Source organism: Cupressus sempervirens, chromosome 3 (genome assembly GCF_028749045.1).
Source record: "Cupressus sempervirens isolate cs-2001-9-10 chromosome 3, ASM2874904v1, whole genome shotgun sequence".
In the NCBI taxonomy this organism is placed as follows: Eukaryota; Viridiplantae; Streptophyta; class Pinopsida; order Cupressales; family Cupressaceae; genus Cupressus; species Cupressus sempervirens.
The window spans coordinates 627,971,180-627,983,271 of NC_143120.1; positions in this window are offsets into that span (position 1 = coordinate 627,971,180).

The window sequence follows — 12,092 nt, forward strand, 5'->3', positions numbered from 1 at the left end:
AGAGGCTATAGGTACAACTATCTATACCTTGAACCATGTGTAAGTCAAGAATTGTACTCATTCAACACATTTTGAACTATGGTATGGATACTCACCCAATGTAAAATATTTTAAGGTATTTGGAAGCAAGTGTTAAATTCTTAAAGATTTTAGGAATGTTAAATTAGATTCAAAAAGTGAAGAAGTTATATTCCTTGGCCATTCCACATTTAAAGCTTATAAGTGTTTAAATACTAACACTAACAAAGTTTTGAAAAGTGAAAATATAGAATTTGATGAATATATAGAAGTACATGAGGTTGAACCTATGAAGGAACTAAAGGAATACAAATCTTTTGTATACTTTTATAAAGATATGCCTGCTAATGAAGATGATCTAAATCAAGTTTCGAATTAACAAAAAGTTTCAGTGATTGTCGAGTCACATAAAATGAATGTAAAGTCATATACAATGAATGTCGACTTGCATTCAAGAATTGAGCTATAGTCAGGTGCCAAGTTGCAGAATGAAGTTGAGGCACATTTTGATTGTGAGATTAGTGTACATGAAATAGATGGTTGAATTACATGATAGAGAAGTACATAGTAATTTACAAATTGACAGACCTAATGAGGAAAATAGAGCAAAACCAAAACTATTAAAGTATGTCAAAAGACATCACCCTATTGCAAAAATTATTTGAGATAACGATGCAAGACCAATGAAAAGAAACAAACTGAGAAGTGATACATTTTTTCTTAGCATGCATGAACCTAAAACAATGAAAGATTCCTTAGAAGATGAGAACTAGAGTAAAGCCATGAAAGAAGAGAAGTACATAGTAATTTACAAATTGACAGACCTAATGAGGAAAATAGAGAAAAACCAAAACTATTAAAGTATGTCAAAAGACATCACCCTACTGCACAAATTATTTGAGATAATGATGCAAGACCAATGAAAAGAAACAAACTGAGAAGTGATACATTTTTTCTTAGCATGCATGAACCTAAAACAATGAAAGATGCCTTAGAAGATGAGAACTAGAGTAAAGCCATGAAAGAAGAGATTGAATAGATTGAAAAGAACAAGGCATGGACTCTAGTTCTTAAAACAAAAGAAAAAAAAAGTGATTGACACCAAGTGGGTTTACAAAAATAAGTTAGATGAAAATGGTGAAGTCATAAGGAATAAGGCAAGATTAGTTTTCAAGGGGTATGCACAAGAAGAGGGGATAGACTATGGAAAAACATTTTCCCTTGTTGCAAGATTGGATGGAGTAAGAACTCCATTTGTTTACTCTACATACAAAGGTTTCAAAGTTTATCAAATGGATGTTAAATCTACATTTATGAATGACATATTGGAAGAAGAGGTCTATATCATATTAAATTTGCATTGTTAATGATATCATATCCGGCAGTCAAAATACTTTATGTAAAGCTTTTGCAAATGAAATGAAGAAATAATTTGAGATGTCTATGTTTGGAGAGATCAAGTTCTTTGTAGGTTTTCAAGTACATAAGATGAAATATAATATATACATCACTCAGTCTAAGTATGCAAAGGAGATACTAAAAACTTTTGGATTGGAAGATTCCAAGCCGGTAAGCACCCCTATGGTGATAAGACACAAATTTGCAAAGAATGATGATTCAGCTGAGGTGAATCAAATATTGTATAGGTCTATGATTGAAAAATTGCAATAAATAGTGCATCAAAAACCTAATATTACATTATCTATTGGGATAGTTGCCAGATTCTCTGTTAATCCTAAGGAGAATCATTTGATGGATATTAATAATGAAATATCTAAAAGGAAGAGAAGATTATGGTCTATACTACACGAAAAATGAGAAGTTTGAGTTGAGAGCCTGCACTAATGTTGATTGGGCTAGAAATATTGATGACTAAAAGTGCACTAGTAGAGGAGCATTTTTCTTTAAAAAAAATTTGGTTACATGGGCTAGTAAAGAAAAAATTTGCATATCTCAATCTACTATTGAAACTAAATATGTTGCTACTGAAGTAAATTGTACAAACATTGTGTGGATTAAACAACTACTAAAAGGTATGAAGGAGGAAATCGCTGAACCTGTGATACTTTATTGTGATAATACAAGTGCTATAAATATATCAAAGAACCCTATGATGCATACAAAGACTAAACACATTGTAATCAAGTATTTGTATTTGAGAGAATTAGTTCAAGAAAAAGTGGTGAAGATGGAATATGTGAATACGAAAGAGCAAATAGCTGATATTTTCACAAAAGCATTACCTAAGGATGCTCATGAGTATCTAAGAGGTAAACTAGGGGTGATAACCCTATCCAAGGCTATTTAAAGAAGCATGAGAAGTGCCCTACATTAACTAGGATGATTGACATATGTTACACATTGACGCAGTGGATCTTACTTTAGGAGATGCCTACAGTAATCAAAGAGCTAAACAATTGATCAATCACAAGTAAGGAGATAATGGGAGAAATTAGAAATGTTCATATCTGCATATAAATATGACAAGTCTTTGGCATTGTTGTCAAAGAGGGAGAAATAGAGAAAGAGAGAAATTTGATGAAGAATACCAACCACAGTGATAACAAGGGAGAAACATGGAATATCTACTCAGAGAGAGATAGTGTACCTAATGATTACTACGAAGAGAGAAATGACTAAAAGACATACATCCACCTAGTAAGAGGAAGAAAGTACTGATGGAGATATAAGAACAAAGTAGTATAGAGATAGTTGAATATTAGAAAGAGGGAGTGATCAAGAGGGAGTCATAAGGATGAGTTAATTGCCTGATGCTTAGGACAAAATTTTGTAGCCTATACCAAAGATGAAAGCTACAGATAAAGGGAGAGATTTTAATACAAGGAATTATTTTCTTTTTGGTATTGTTGTTGATACTAGTTTGACATCAATGCCAAAAAGGGAGGTTGCTGAAAACAAATTGTTACAAGTATGAGAATGTGTTTCAATCATTGTTTTGTCATTGATGTCAAATCTGCTACTTGCTAGTAAGACAAGTACTTAGTTACTTTGAGTACTATTATTTGTTTGATTAATGAGGAGGTTTTGATCAAATGAGATAACAAAAGCACCTAGAGGAAAGGTTGATTTATGGTATGAAAAGGGAGTACAAAGATCAGTTAAGATAGTGATGTTATAGTGTATTGATTATCTACTTAAGGTTGCAAAGGTTGGATACACTAACTAAGTCTAGAAGAAAAAGTAAGAAGCATTGAGTCTGCCAAGCTTGATCGAGTGAACAGTGGGTGCCAATAAAAGTTAGTGCAGGCCAAACAAAAAATTAATTGGAGCTGAGAAAAGTGATAGTTCGGTAAATGTTGATTGATATAGTGTAAGTCGAGTAAAGTTTACTTGATGTCGAGCAACAATAAAATTAAGTGTTTTTCGAGTGATCTAGTTGAAGATGAGTGGGAGAAAAATTTGGAAGCCAAGTGACAACATATTGATGCCGAGTGCCAGTATTCATGTTAAATCGTAGATTTGACAAATCTAAGCCAACTATTTTGCTTTTTGAATTTTGTGAAGCATGTGGAAGATAACTATGATGAGTTGGTGGCACATAATTCATGGTAAACTATTTTGAGGTGAATTCAATGATGATTGAAGAAGAATTTTTTAGAAGGGACTCAAATGAAAAGGTGGGTAGATTCATTGAATCCTACCTAATCCTACCTAACCTTAAAATGGACGATAGAGGATGAACAATAAAAGATCTTAATTTTCTATTTATAGAGATGGTTGGTCAAAAGCAAGGTTGGCCATGTTCGAGAACCTAAGTTAGACAAGAGGTTTAAAGTATTGCTTCATTCGGTAACTGAATAGAAGAGACTACTATTGGTAAGCAAAGCAAGAAGACTTAAGAGTATGAATACTTGAAGGGTGAACAAGCTATTAGAACTGAAATGTGTGAAAGCCAAGTAGAATGGACAATTAAAACAAAGATATGTAATCTAAAAGTGAGTTCTAATTTGTTATTAGATCAAGCCTTACTATTACTTTCTAATCATTGTACTAGTCTATGGTAAATCCTTTGGATTAAGGTTGACTTAACAATCATTTGTAAATCCTTCAATTGGGTGACATTTCAAGTGAATGATTTAAAGTCCTCTCACAAGCCTCACTCCTAATAGGGTGATTGAAATCCTCTAACCAGGTCACATTTAACAGTGTGTATTGTAAATTTTAACAGGGTTGGCCTTTGACAAGTCGTCACTTCAGAAGAGTGAGAATGAGTAGAATGTTACTAGTGGTTTTTTCCAAATTGGGTTTTCATGTAAAATTCTTGTGTCAATGTGTTATTGAATCTGTTGTGTTTCATGTTTACATTTCTACAAAGTTTTTTTGATCTAGGACAATAATCTACAAGTTTAAGCAATTGTATGATCTAATGGATGCATGCATGAATGTGTTTTATGGATATGGGTTCACTAACTTGTGAAAAAATTTATTTGTACATTTGGACCTTGGATAATCGATTCACCCGCCTCTCAGTTAATCTAAAGAATTCTAACATATTTTAGCTTAAGCAAAAGACAAGATTTCTTTAAAACACCAAAATTATTGTAAATAATTACAAGAGAGTTTTTGAAACTCACCTTTCAAGATGAAAACATTTGTAACCCCTGAACGTGCATAGCCAACCTTTACCTTTGCCACTTCACTTCAAATTGGCAATTGTAATTGATTGTTAATCTTTGTCATTCTAAATACTCATAGCAGCTCAAATCATGGAATTAACTGCATTGTTTCTCAACTCGTGTTGATTAACGATGATGTGAAATATTTGTGGAGTGGGATTTAATACATGTCACATCATGACATCACCTTACTTACCAATGATTATATTTCCCTCCACTAACCATTTTATAATTACACCAAGGTCATAAGATTATCCCCTTTAAATAGTCGATGTCTTTAGAAGTTCTCATAAAATCACCACTTTCAAAGATTATGTAAAACCTTGTACCAAATGAACATATTTGAAACTTTAGAAAAATGCAATTCATCAAGGTTCATATTCTTCTCCAATTAATGTGTGCACTCCAGAACAACAAAATAGTGAATCCATGTCAACTCATGCTGATGTGATTGACTGGTGGGACCAATAATGTGCAAATGTCGAATCTCAATGAATGAGAATGAACCCATCTAAGAATAGTTCAACGTAGTTCATTCCAAGAAAAATGGGTTTGTTGGGTTTAAAGTGGTTCAGTGACATATACCATAGACTCAACAAATTTGATAGGGTAACAAGCTCTTAGTGGGGGGTTAGCCAATATGGATTTTATAAACCACATGAACCACAATGAATGTAATTTGAACCAAAATGAACTCCTAAGGAAGAGGCTTTTCTTTGGTGACTTTAGGGGTCAAAATTTTAGGAGGTGTACAAAATAAGGGTGGTAATCGAGGTATAATGCACATTAAGACAACACAAGTCTAAAATTTGAAATAAATGAAGAATTATTTTTGGCATGTGGTTTGGAAGTCTATACAGTTAAAGAATTTCTTTTGTTAATCTCAATTAAGAATAGAGAATTATTTTAAATATAGTATAAATAAAAATAGAAATAAACCTATCTAATTCAAAAGAGCACAATTCAATAACTGGAATATCTTGGTCATCTATATTGGTATAAAATTAGAAACTAAAGGTTAATATGCCTTAACAAAAAAAAATTAATAGAAACAATGTTATCTTAAACATTGTACACTATTGACTTCATTAATCCTAGATCAAAGATCAAATTGATTAGATCTTAAAGGGCCTTAACTAATCACACAATGGAAAATAACTTCTTTCACAATGTTGGTCTTTTGATAAATAATTGATCACAAGAAAAAATAATTTTCTAATACTTGAGTATTCTCACAAAACTTTAATACAATCATCACCACCACGTTCAAAGTGCCTTTCCACATGAATTTTAGTGGAGTTTGAGATTAATTTTTTTGATATCAAGAATTTCATTAATAAGGGATTTGGTATTAATGCTTATGAGAAAAAGACTCCAAGACATTCTTCTTGTTCTCATTTGACTTACTTTTTTTAAGGCAGGTAAAACATGTTTGGACTCTATATTTGACTCTATAACGAGTTAACTATCAATATTTCAAATCCATAACAAACATCAATTAGGAAACAAATTTTTCTAATTTTATATCAAAATTAATGGTAAATGAAAAACAAGAAAAGTGTTTCTTGGACTAAAAATGCATAGTAAATCAGCTTCAAGTTTCAATATTTCAATAATTACAAGGCTTTAAAATGCTTTTCTAGCCAGTAGAAACCAAAATTTACTAGAGCACCAGATTATCCTATAGATCTTTAAACAAAGAAATTATGAGATGCTTCCTTTAATAGTAGGTGTGCTATGAGATTTCTATTCAAGGTCCAAGAAATGCTACCTCTGCACATGCATAGGATAGGAGTTTAATATGTAAGGAAATTAACCTTTCCTAGATTTTCTTCAACAAGGAAATTAAATGGTTCCCTATCTAAGAAAATTTACAAGACCTCCATACTAATCATTATCTTCTTGTAGAATCAACTCACCTTTCCTTAGAGAAGATTCACACATCTAAAACAATTGCAAAAAAGCTTTTAGTATAGTAGATGAAGTGAATTCTAAGACAAAAATATAACTTAAAAATGTTTTTTTAGGAATGCATTAGATGAAGCTAAGCAAGATACTCAATTCAAACATTTAGAAAAGATCAAAGCCTATTAGAGGCATAATGAAAAAAGATTGGATGCTTTTCTTGATCATTTCCATCCTATAGTGAGAGGTAACAAATAGAATGGAAAGGAGCTTGAGAAAGAACAACATAAGAGTTGCAACTTTTTTTGGGAAAAAACTATGGTCATTAAATAGAATAACACATATGAAGAAAGGAACTCTTGAAAATGGTATGTGTATTAGTGTCATTTTTATCCTTTTTTTGTTGTTCATCCATTTTGTATTTTTCAAATTTGTGCATCTTCAATTGAATGCATATCTCGAGATACATTTAGAATTTTGGGAATTGTATCTCCAATCCTTTCTCTAGAAGGATATTGATCGTTTATTACATTGGTACTTACTAGTTTGACACTATGTCTTTCATATATTTTCAAATAAGTTTGACCTTCAAAATGATTTCTACCTCTTTTTTGAATGGATCTACTTCTTTGTGTAGATAATCCTAGAGGGAGCTCAATACATGAATTGGGAGAAAGTAATAGCCAAAGCCACACAAGACCAATTAAAAGTAGCATAGCCAAGGGAAAAAATTTATATATGGCATCGTACCTCACATAGTAACTAGCTTATACCAAAGAATAGGTAGGCATCCCTCATGAATGATAGTCTAAGAGTATCAAAATCTATGAATATTACCTCCTCTTGAAAAAGGAGACAATATTAGAAGATTCAAGGAGCATAAATGGTGTGTTTACTAGCAGATTGTTCTTTGAGATAACATACATATTAGCCAAAAGGATGAAACAAGAAGCAAGACAACTAGCAAGAATTTATGGCAGTGTTTACATCCGGTATCCCTATTTTACATATGTACAGGTGGGAGGTTATGAAGATGAATCGATGAAGCTACCTTGATACACCCCATATGAACTTGGAATGTTCTAATTTCATAGATGGAGGTTCATATTAGTTATCTCAACCTGCCAGTGGACCTTTATTGCCATACCATATGTATTGTAGAAGCTATTGAGGTTTTTGGGCACCAAATCTTTGAGCTAAAATTTGAAGTCCTAAATGGCTCTAGAACAAGGTTGGACCGCAACTGACGACACTTACATGATCATATTGGTATAGACCAAAAGATACTATTTTTGAAAAGTACTTATATTCTCTAATTGGAGTTTATTTGCAAAAGTTACAGCCTCTAGAAGTTGATCTACCTAAAAGTATAATTTGTAATTGTCTTGAGCCAACCTTATGTAATAAATATAAAAATAATAATGATGTCGGGGTTAGTCGGTCCCAAGCGTTAGGGATAAATGTCAAGAACCTCCTAGACTATTGAAAAATTTGCCTATATAAGGAAAGCCCATAGTGTTGTCTAGGGTAGTTCTTGATTGTAGTTTATGGCTCTATCTTGAAGAATATTGTAAAGGAAATGGCCATGTGTCTTGTATATTGTATTTCCAAAAGTTTGTAATTCCATACTTTTGGAGATAATAAGAAGCCTATTTTTTGTTCTTGCAAAAATTCTGTTGTTTCTCTATTTTTGTTTCATCTTCATGGTATTAAGGGGAACACCCTTCATCAAGTGGTATCAAAGAAGAATTTCCTGAGTATGTAGATAGATCACTAACTATGAGGCAATTTGCAACAAGACCGTGGGTTCAACGAAGTGTGTAGATAGATCATTGATTGTGAGATAGTTTTCATTAGGATTCTAGCAAAGGTGCAAAAATGCCTCCACAAAGAGAACATGGTGGAAGAGTTAGAGGTGTGACATTTGAGGTGTTTGGAGTCCTCTAGAGATAAATACAAGTATTGCAAGGAAAAATATGCAGAGGGGTGAATCTTGCCATAGGAGATGAAATTGAGGATAAAGGAGAAGAAGGAAACATTGAGAAGGAAGGAGAAGATAACGTTTAAAAAAAATAAGAGAGACTTTTTGGGGCCATCTCCAAGATAGGAAAAAGACCTAAGTTTGAGGATTCCACACTTTTGGGATATCTTAACCTGCAGGAATTGATTGATTGGATCAATTAATTAGAAGAATATTTTGAGTATGATGATATAGAGGATCTAGATAGGGTCATGTTTATGAATAAGAAGAATATTTATTTTAAGGTGTTTCGAGTAGATTGTGATACTAGTGGTACTACAATAGGGTCTTTTTGAGCCAAGAAGATAGACATATTACCTATTTCAGGAAGAAGTTGAATGATGACAAAATAAAATATTTTGTATATGATCAAAAATTTTGTGCTATAATCCAAACATTGAAGAAGTGGAGACACTATCTTCTTACTAAGTATTTTATTTTGTATACTAATCATCAAGCTTAGCAATATTTTAATAGTCAAGGGATGTTGAAACAGAGGCATTTTAACTAGGTTGAGCTTTTTTAGATTTACACATTTGTTTTGAGACACATGAATGAAAATTCTAATAGGGTTGCATTTTCTCTTAGTGAGAGACAATTTTTGCTAATGGAGATAAAGATTGAGGTGGTTGGGTTCAAGGAACTCATGAATTTGTATCCAGAGGATCTTGATTTTGGTGAAGCTTGGAAAGCTTGTACACAACCTGTAACACTTGACATGACAAAGTGGTTGGGTTTCATAATTGAGAATGATATGCTATTAAGAGGAAGTCAATTGTGCATTCCAAGAAGCTCTATAAGGGAGAATCTCATCAAGGAGAAGCATAGCAGAGGATCGACTGGACATTTTGGTAGAGATAAAACCATTTCTTTAGTTACTCATAATTATTATTAGCTATAGTCATAGCAAGATGTGAAGAAGTTTGTACAATGTTGTAGAGTATGGAAAATGGAAAAATTAGTAAAATAAAATACAAGATTGTATTAGCCATTACTTGTACCAAAGAATTCATGGGAAGATTTCAAGATGGATTTCTTTCTTGGATTACCAAGGACTCAACGAGGGCATGATTCAATTTTTTTAGTAGTTGAAAAGTTTTCTAAGATGACACATTTTATTCCCAACAAGCAAACTAGTGATGATGTTCATGTGGTAGAATATTTTTCCAAAGAAGTAGTAAGACTACATGGTCTACCAAAGAGCATAGTTTTAGATCGAGACACCAATTTTATTGGGTATTTTTGGTGTGCATTATGGAAGAAGTTGAAGACATAGTTGAATTTCAACTCATCACATCATCCACAGACTGATCGATAGATAAAGTTTGTGAATAGGAGTTTGGGGAACTTGCTAAGACATCTGGTTGGATATAAGCCAAAAGGATGGAATTTGATTTTACCACAGAAAAAATTTGCATAATTTTGTCCACAAGAGTATTGGTAAATCACCATTCTCGATTGTATATAGGAGTAGTCCTAGAAATGATTTTGAAATAAGGAAATTGGATAAATGACAAATAATTAGTGTTGAAGTTGAGAATTTTGTAGCACACCTTAAAAAAATCCATAGGAAGGTGATAAAGCAGATTACCAAAATGAATACACAGTACAAGGCTAAGGAAGATGAGAAAAAAGGGATAAGGATTTTGAGGTTGGGGATGAAGTCATGGCTCATTTGAGGAAGGAACAATTTCTAGTAGGTGCATATAGCAAATTAAAATGAAGAAGTTTTGACCATGCAAGATATTGAAGAAGTGTGATTTAAGAAATTCCCATGAAGTTTAGTTGCCCACTAAACTGAATATTTCACTAGTATTTAAAATTTTAGATATGAAATAGTACTATGAAGGATGTGTTGAAGATGAGTTCATAGAAGCTCAGTTGAGTATTCTTGCAACTACTTCAACTACAAAGGAGATTGATGATATATTAGACAATCATGTTGGCAGAAGCACAAGGAAAAACTATTATATCGATGGTGACCAATAGAAGATTCATCATGCCTAACAATGGAGGAGGTTAACTATCTTGGTTTTTCTCTAAACACCTAAGATATACAAGGTCACTTCTCAAATCACCCTAGGTATCTAACGTAGGAGCATCCTAGGTGTAAGGGCAATCTTATATCACCCAAAAATATCTTTATTTTTATCTTTTGAATAAGGGTCATTTCAATGCAGAGTTACTATTTGTGGAAACTTACTATTTTTAGTAAGTGGGTCAAATGAGCTCAAAATGGTCTGATTTCATAGTTGGAGCTTCATCTTAACTATTTCAACCCGCCAATGGAACTATATTGGCATACCACATTTATTGCATAAGTCATTGAGATTTTTGGGTACATAATATTTGAGCTCAATTTTGAAGGCCTAAAGTGATGTGGAATGAGGTTGAATCCCAGTTGATGATGCTTACATAATCAAGTTGTAGATCAAGAGATATCATTTTTGAAAAGTACTTATAGTTTCCAATCAAAATTGATTTGTAAAAGTTATGGCCTTCAGAAGTTGGGATACATAGAAATATAATTTGTAATTGTTTTGAGCTAACCTTATGTAATAAATATAAAAATAATTATTATTTAAGGATTAGTTAGCCTCGAGAGTTAGTTAGGGCTAAATGTCTAGATCCTCCTCAGGTAGTGGAAAATTTCCTATATAAGGAATGCCCATAGTGTTGTCTAAGATAGTTTTAAGTAGTAGTTTGTGGCTTTATCTTGAAAAATATTGTAAAGAAAGTGCCCATGTGGCTTGCATCTTGTATTTTTGAAAATTTATAATTTCATACTTTTGGAGATAATAAGAAGCCCATTTTCCAAACTTGTGAAAATTCTATTATTTTTTTGTTGTTGTTATGTTTATGGTATTAAAGGGTGTACACTTCATCAAATTGTCTCTAGGTAAGGAGGAAAATGAAACCTCAAAATCTTCATGTTAAAATGTCTGAAGGGACTCCTAAATCCCCTTCTCTGGCCATGAATTCTAATGATGGTGTATAAACTTGTGATGCAGGTAAAAGAAAGTCTAAGGCTAAGCAATATGTCACTCACAAACAATCCTCAACATCCATAGGTGCATGTTCTACAACATGGGTAACTAGATCAAGCACAAGAGCTAGAAAGAAAAAAGTGTTGACCAAATAGTAGACTTAGAGTCAGGTGGGGAAACATAATAGAAGAAAGATGAATAGTGTACTAGCCCCTCACAAATGGATTCCAACCAATTAAAGGATGTTTTTTCTTGGATTTGGATGATTTATCTTTAATAGTTTCCCTAACTCTTCATGAGCCTAGAAACATCATAAGTATAACAGAAACCACTCTCTAGTGGCTAATGAACTATGTGAGCAAAAAGCACAACATCATACTAGTCTTTATCCCTATAGGAGATATGATCAATAAGTACACTGCCAAGACCCCCATGCCCAACAAACTGAAGACTAATGCTAGGCTTGTTATTGATTCCAAGACAAGTAAGTGGATTGTTAAACTATCCATACCAACAAGAGAAGGG